Source organism: Cavia porcellus, unplaced genomic scaffold (genome assembly GCF_034190915.1).
Source record: "Cavia porcellus strain 051 isolate PalLab524CR breed Dunkin Hartley unplaced genomic scaffold, mCavPor4.1 scaffold_1, whole genome shotgun sequence".
Lineage (NCBI taxonomy): Eukaryota > Metazoa > Chordata > Mammalia > Rodentia > Caviidae > Cavia > Cavia porcellus.
The window spans coordinates 140147132-140155069 of record NW_026947484.1 but is presented as its reverse complement, the minus strand read 5'-3'; positions in this window follow the sequence as shown (position 1 = coordinate 140155069).

The window sequence follows — 7938 nt, the reverse complement described above, 5'->3', positions numbered from 1 at the left end:
GATGGAGCATCATGACATCCCTAAGCCTGGACAAGTCACTGAGTTAGTTAGAAAACTAGGCTACAGAGGGGTCCAGCTCACTGGTAGAGTGTTTGCCTAGCATGGTTGAAGCCCTGGATTCAATTTCTACCACAGAAAAAGAAAAGAAAGAAACCTAGTGAGTCTATAGAACTAAGAATTCTTTATGATTCACTGAGTAGTTGTTTCAGGTGACAAATCTTTATTGAATAAATACTAGAGGCCAAGAATTCATTTTAGGGAAACTATCAGTGAAATGGGAATCCTTCAGTGAACAAAACAGATAAGATTTTTACCACCATGAACCACATTTCAGCAGGATATGGGAATGGAGGTAGACAGACAATAAACTAAGTACAGAATACAGTATAAGAAGATGACAAATGCAATAGTAAAAACATAAGGCTGACAAGGAGCTCAAGCATCAAGAATGTGTTGCGAGTGTATGTAATAAGTAGGTCGCATTGTTATTACAGCTAACAACCAGACAATCTCAAACAACAGAAAGGAGAATTTATTAGTTTATGATACTCCGCAGTCCATAAGTATATTTGAACTCAGGTAACTTGACTAACAGCTCAACAAAGCCAATAGATAGGCTTTTCTCTTCAGTTTTGAGTCATTTTTGCTGGGAATTGCTTTAATTCTACTTATAAGATAACTGCAACAGCTACATCCCTCACCTCTATGTGGAAAGAAGTCCACACCTCTCCAACAAGAGCCTCTATGTAAAGCTGTTTGGCCAGGAATGGCCAGGAGAACAGAATGTGATGATTAATTTAGCTGCTTTATATCATATGTTTCTACTCTAGAACTTAGGGGCTTACTCCTCTTCACCTGAGAGAGGACCACCATTAGCCCATATGTGCCTTGGTTGAATTTTTTTAAAGAGCACCTGTTTTTCCATGAAAACACACAGCCCCACGGGCTCATGGCACAAAAACAGCCCTTAACCTCCTCATGCTATACACAAACTACACAGCCCAGTTAGGAGACTGTGAGCAAGGAAGGGTGGATATCTGTCCTGGGGGCCCAGGGCCATCCTTTGAGGAATTCTGTCCTAGGTCCCAGTGCAGGACCTTTGAATCAGGAGTCTGAGCAGCCTGGAGAAACACCTAATGCAAGAAACAGAACATGCTTTTCAACCAGGGCTATTCCTAAGATATGTGTACATTTATGACTCCAACTGTGGTCTTTAGTAGTTTACTACCGTGGGAAGAGCAACGGATTTAAACTTTAGTCACTCTGGTTCTGTCTAATAGCCCAAAATGAAGGTGGGAGATTGAGCCTGGCCCCTGAACTTTCTTTTCCTTTCTTGGGGATTTTAGAATTGAGTTAATTAAAGCATGGGAAAATTATAGAATGTAGCCTGGCATAATTTTTAACAAATGTCATCTTGCTCTATGAAAATGATATAGACAGCACAGTGATCACCTTGACTGCTGAGGTACAAACTCATTAATCTACGATCATCTGGAAAATGGGAGAGTGAAACAGAAGAAACCTTGGGCCCCAGGAAGCTCAAGAAGAAGGCTCTTAGCACATAGGAGGCCACATAGACCTTGGGGAGTAGAGGTACAGGCTGAGTGTTAATTCACAAATTCAAAAGCATTTCCATTAATCTTTGTAGTCAATAAATTAACAAATATCAAGGACAGAATCTGAAGACTAAGTAAAAAACCATTTATTTTAGTTTCAATATAGTGAAAATCTATGCGACCTCAGATTAGCTTTCTTAAAAACACAAAAAAGAATGAGCTGTGAAAGAAAAAAAATTAATAAATTTTGTTTCAAAATGTAAAACTATGTTTTTAAAATAGACTTAAAAATCTAAAATACTTTCTGTAGGACGGGAGAAAACATGGACATAACATAGGTCTGATAAAGACTTTTGGTCAATAAAAGAAAAAAATTAAACCTAAATCTACTTACAAAAGCTATGTGGTTCATGTTCAGTGCCTTTCAATCTGATCTTTACCAGAATTACTTATTTTTATCTGTGCCCTGCCTTCCACCATTTACTCTGTTTTTAAGTGTACTGTCCTCCCCGCCAATCTCTCTTTTGTTAGTGTATGTTAGTAATACACAGTGGTGAGAATCACTTTGGGAAATTAGCAAATGACTTTAACGTATTATTATGGCTTAGATCAAGAATTTTCCCTAAAGTTCTGGTGTGCTGAGGGGCGGGGCTTTTGAAAGGTGCTTGGATTGTGGGAGCCACACAGCTGACTTGCTGTTAAGCATTGTGTCCTGGATGGAAGAGTTGATCTCTAGGGTCATGCTTGTCTCTCCCTATCCAGTTCTTTCCTTCTGTGTGCTTCCTGGCTGCCATACTATGATCAGCTTTCCTCTGCCGAGACCCTTCTATTGTGCATTTCTGCATTTCAGTCCGCTGACCATGGATTTAAACTTCTGAAGCTGTGAGCCAAAATAAATATTCCCTCCTTTAAATTGTGGGTAACATAACTTGATGATGATTAATCTGTTTGCCACCCTTTCCCTTTCCCTTTTCTCCCTAACCCTAATCCTCACCACCTTCCGTTTCCTAGTTTCTTGGCATTCATTTTTTATTGAATGGATTGATTGATGTTTTAGGTTTCTCATATTATAATGATAACTTTCTGAGTGTGGCTTTATTTACTAAGTATGGTGGCCTCTAGTTCCATCAATTTTCTTCAGCCACTCTTAACCAAAATACTGAAGCACTTAACCCCTTTAAAAACCTTTCACAAAGACCTCAGGGAAGTGAAGATGAGTAGATTAATCACTCTGCCAATCTTCAAACACATCATGACTTCTACTGGGAATGCCTAAAACTCTTTCATGAGCCATTGAAGGATTTGGATGAAGTGTGCCACTGCCTCTAGGTCCCTATTCTGCTTCTGTTAGCCTCTTTTAGCAGCCACAGCACATTGCCTTTCTCTAAGTTTCATTGCTGTTTTAAATATTTTGATCTCAAGGATATGTCTGTCTTTCAAGCATCAGTTTCCTTGGTATAAATTGAGAATAAATTGAGGACCTAAACTCCAGTGCTTACAGAGTTTAGTTAATGTGAATAAGAAAAGTGGTCTGATATTAAGGCAATTAGAACAGGAGAACAGGAATTCAAATTAACTTTTTTTCAATTGAATGTAATCCAAACAAAGCTGGTTGGTTGACCTTTGTCCGTGGAGTGATATAGTGCCAGAGTCCTCCCTCTGCAAGTTGATAACCCCAGAGTGAACAGTGCCTTCATGCTCCAATATTCTCTTGTTCTCTTAGCATGTAGATGGATCATATAGTTTACTAAATTAGGGATATATCTCTAACATCACTAGGGAGTTTTACAAAGTAACAGTGAACATAAAATAATGCACATTAATGGTGGGTTGTCATACGTTAGTCGAGGACAGTCATTCCAAACTTTATTGTAACCAAAACACAGGCAGTCTAGACATATGAGCAGGTTACGAAAGTTAAAATTTATGACTGTAAAGGAAGGCCCTTCCTGTAGCACCAGAACCCCATAAAAGCAACAGAATGGAAATTTAGGGGAAAGGTTCAGGCCAAAAGAAATTTGCAGATAGGAAGCCCAAATTTGGGAGTACTACTTTGAATATAAGTCTTATTGAGGTTATAGATTACAGCAACATGCCATAGTAAATACGTGGTAAATAATACTTAGATGATTGATCACAACTTAAAACAGCTACTGCTCAAAAAAGTAAATAAAGATGAAATCAAGACAAAGAACAGGTCTAGAAGTTTATAACCCAGAAGAGTATGTTATAGGCAATGCATATAAATTTTTTATTGACAGGCAAAAATTTGTCTACACTACTAATTAAGATGAGTCACCATAATACCATAGATAAGCATTAAAAATGTAATAGGGGCTTAAGATAAAGGTAAAAAAGCAAATGAACATCCTAAGAGGGATCTTCAAGTAAACAAAGAAAAATAAATAAAAAATTATTCAAGTAAATTTCAGATAATTTACCCATTTCAAGCCCCTCTGCCAAGAAGAGATTAAACAAGAAATACACAATAAAGGGATTTGGCAGAATTCTAGAAACAAAGTGTTATAGTTTGGATCTTTTATGTTCCCCAAAGACCCATTAGTTAAAGTTTTGTTCTCCATCTTGGTACTATTTGGAGGTCCTCAGGATATCAAGAGCACACCTTCTGGGAACTGTGGGATGCCAGTCTTACCTCCAATTTCTCTCTCTTTCCCTCTCTGTTTCCTTCCCGGCTATGAGATGAGTGGTTTGTTCCATCCCACACTTCCACCATGATGTGTACCACCACAGGTCCAAGGCACGGGGGACAACCCGTTAAGGACTGAAACCTCTAAAGCTATGAATCAAAATAAACCTTTTTTCTTTTTGAGCTGATTATCTCAAGTGTTTGTTACATTACAGTGATGGAAAATTGAGGAACAGAAAGGATGTAACAATAATATGAGATTTGCACTAACAAAAGGAAAAAAATTATTTTTTTAATTTTAAATGTAATTGCAAATGACTTTTGGCATAGTATTTGAAGGATCATTATTTAGGCCAACAAGTGACATATTTTCCACTTTCCTTTTTTTATTGATGAGACAATACTTTTACTTTTTTAAAATTGTAAATGGATCTTTTGCTTTGAAGGCAATGAAGAGGTGAAGGAAGAGGTACAAAGAAGAACAAAAGGGCATGGAAAAAGAATTAAGATGTGTTATGTACATGAGTCAACCATTCATAAGGAATACAATCATTATGTACTGCAAAGGTGTATGAATAAAAATAATGATTTAGTAGAAAAGAATACTTACAAATAGAAAAGATTTATTGTTTTCTGAGTGTAATTATAAAAATGCATCAATTGTTATGAATAATTCCATTTAAAAATATGCAATGTTTGATAATAGATCTTAAATATGAAATTAATTCCTATGTTTCTTTCTAATTAGCTTCCTTCTATTTGGAGTCTTTTTACCAAATTCTTTTTTTTATTTTAAAGAGAAAAAAGAAGTTAGAAAAGCAAAACAAAAAGCAAAAGATATAAACAACAACAAAACCAAAAAAATAATAATATAGGTTTTCAAAACAGAATGAAAGAAATTTAACAATGGTTGTTATATTGCATATTGTTATATTTTTTTCAAAGAAAGAAAGAAAATGTAAAAAATAGAAAAACATAAAAAGGTAGAACAATACAGAATTCAAAAAAACATCATAAAATTGCTAGTTAATATATTACCCACTGTTGTCTTAAAAATAGTTGCCAAAACCACAAAATCAAAGCACAGAGTGGCTAGACACTCAAACATTGACAGTGCAAACCCTTATGTTCAATGAGCCAAAAGAAATTCAGTAATATGGTCATTTATCTTACACACTATTCATACCATTATGTCCTTTAGAGCACTTTCCTTCCCTTTCACTTTTACAATATCTATTATACTTTTTGGATCCCATTATTCTGTCAGTTTTTATTATTTTTTACACAAAAGAGACAATGTGATATTTACTCATGTGAGTCTTGTTTATTTCACTAATGAGGATATTCTCAAGTTGCCTCCATCTCTAAAGGCCTCAAGAAAATCCATTTTATAGCTGAGTAATATTCCATTGTATAAAAATACCACATCTTTTTCATCCACTCTGCAGTTGATAGGAATTTTGGTTGTTTCCAAGAGTTAGCTATCACAAATTGTACTGCTATGAACTGGGTACACATATATCACTGTGGCATGACATTTTCAATTTTTCTGGGAAAATACCCAGGAGGGGAATAGCTGGATTGAATGGACTCTCCAATCCTAGTTTTTTGAGGAATCTCCATACCGATTTCCAAAGTGGTTGCACCAGTCTGCACTCCCACCAACAATGGAGCAGTGTTTCTTTTTCCCCACATCCTCACCAACATTTGTTATCAGTTGTTTTCTTGATGGTAGCCATTCTTTCCAAGATGAGATGAAATCTCAATGCTGTTTTAATTTGCGTTTCTCAAATGACCAGTGATGGTGAACATTTATTCATATATTTATTTGCCATTTGTATATCTTCATCTGAGAACTGTATGTTCATTTCTGATGCCCATTTTTGGAGAGGGTCTTTGAATTTGGGAGGTTTGATGTTTTTCAATTCTTTATATGTTCTGGACCTAAATCTTTTGTCTGAGGGATTGTTGGCTAAAATTCTTTCCCATTCTGCGTGTTTTCTTTTCACTTTGTTGGTAATTTCTTTTGAAGTGCAGAAACTTTTTAGTAATATGAGATCCCAGTTGTTGATTCTTTGAAGTATTTCCCATGAGGTTTGTGTTTTATTCATGAATTCTCTGCCTACTCCTATGTCTCCAAGATTTCTACCTACTTTGTCCTCCAGTATATTTAGTGTTTCTGTTTTAATATTTAGATCCTTGATCCATTTTGACTTTAGTTTATTGTTTAGTTATAGACATGGGTCTATTTTCAGTCTTCTGCATGTGGAAAGCTAATTTTTCCAACATCACATTTTAAAGAGGCTACCTTTTTTCCAGTGAACACTTTAGCCCCTTTGCCCAATTTAAGGTGGCTGAGTGTCTTTGTAATGGTGTTTGCATCTTCTAATCTGTTCCATTGATCCTCAGGTCTATTTCTTTGCCAGTACCACGCTGATTTTATTATTGTGGCTTTGTAGTATAGTTTTAAGTCAGGAATTAACATAGCTCCTGTCTTGCCTTTGTTGCCCAGAATCACCTTTGCTATGCTAGATTTCTTCTTTTTCTAAATGAGTATTAGGAATGTTTTCTCTAGATCTGTAATATATGTTAATGGTATTTTGATTGGAATTGCATTGAATCTGTATAACAGTTTTGGGAGTATAGCCATTTTTACAATGTTGGTTCTTCCTAACCCAGAGCAAGGAATATCCTTCCATTTTCTAATATCCTCTTCAATCTCCTTTTTTAGAATAATATACTTTTCAGCATACTTTTCAGTAGTATACTTTTCAGATCTTTTACATTCTTGGTTAGGTTGATTCCAAAGTATCTGATATTTTTTAGATGCTATTGTGAAAGGTGATGTTTCCATAATTTCTCTCTCACTGAGTTTTTGTTTGTGTACAGGAATGCCATTGATTTTTGAGTGTTGACTTTGTATCCAGTTACGCTGCTGAATTTGTTTATTAACTCTAGTAGTCTTTTAATAATAGAGTTTTTGGGGTCTTCTATGTAGAGTATCATGTCATCTGCAAATGATGATAATTTAGCTTCTTTTCCTATTTTTATTTCTCCCTCTTGTCTGATTGCTCTGGCTAATATTTCTAGAACTATATTGAATAGGAGTGGTGATAGTGGACATCCTTGTCTTGTTCCTGATTTTAGAGTGAAGACTTTCAGTTTTTTTCCATTTAGTAAAATGTTGGCTATTGGTTTGTCGTAAATGGCCACTAAGAGATTGAGGTACATATCATCTATTCTGTGTTTCTATAGGGTTTTTATTATGAACATATATTGGACTTTATCAAAAGCTTTTTCTACATATATTGAGATGATCATGTGATTTTTGTTTTTGGCTCTGTTGATGTGGTGTATTACATTTCTTGATCTGTGTATTTTGAACCATTCTTGCATTCCTGGAATAAATCCCACTTTTTGATGATTTGCTGCATTCTATTTGCCAATATTTTATTGAGAATCTTTATGTCAATGTTCATTAATGAGATTGGTCTATAGTAGTGCACTGTGATCAGATATTATCAGAGGATAATTTCACTCCCTTTGAATTTACTTAAGAATGTGTTATGAGTTAATATATAGTCTATTTTAGAGAATGTCCCATGTGCAGCTGAGAAGAATGTATATTCTGATATGGTTGGGTGGAACACTCTGTAAACATCCACTAAGTGCATTAGTTCACAGGTATAATTCAGTTCTGTTATTTCTTTGCTGATTTTTTTCTAGTTGATCTAT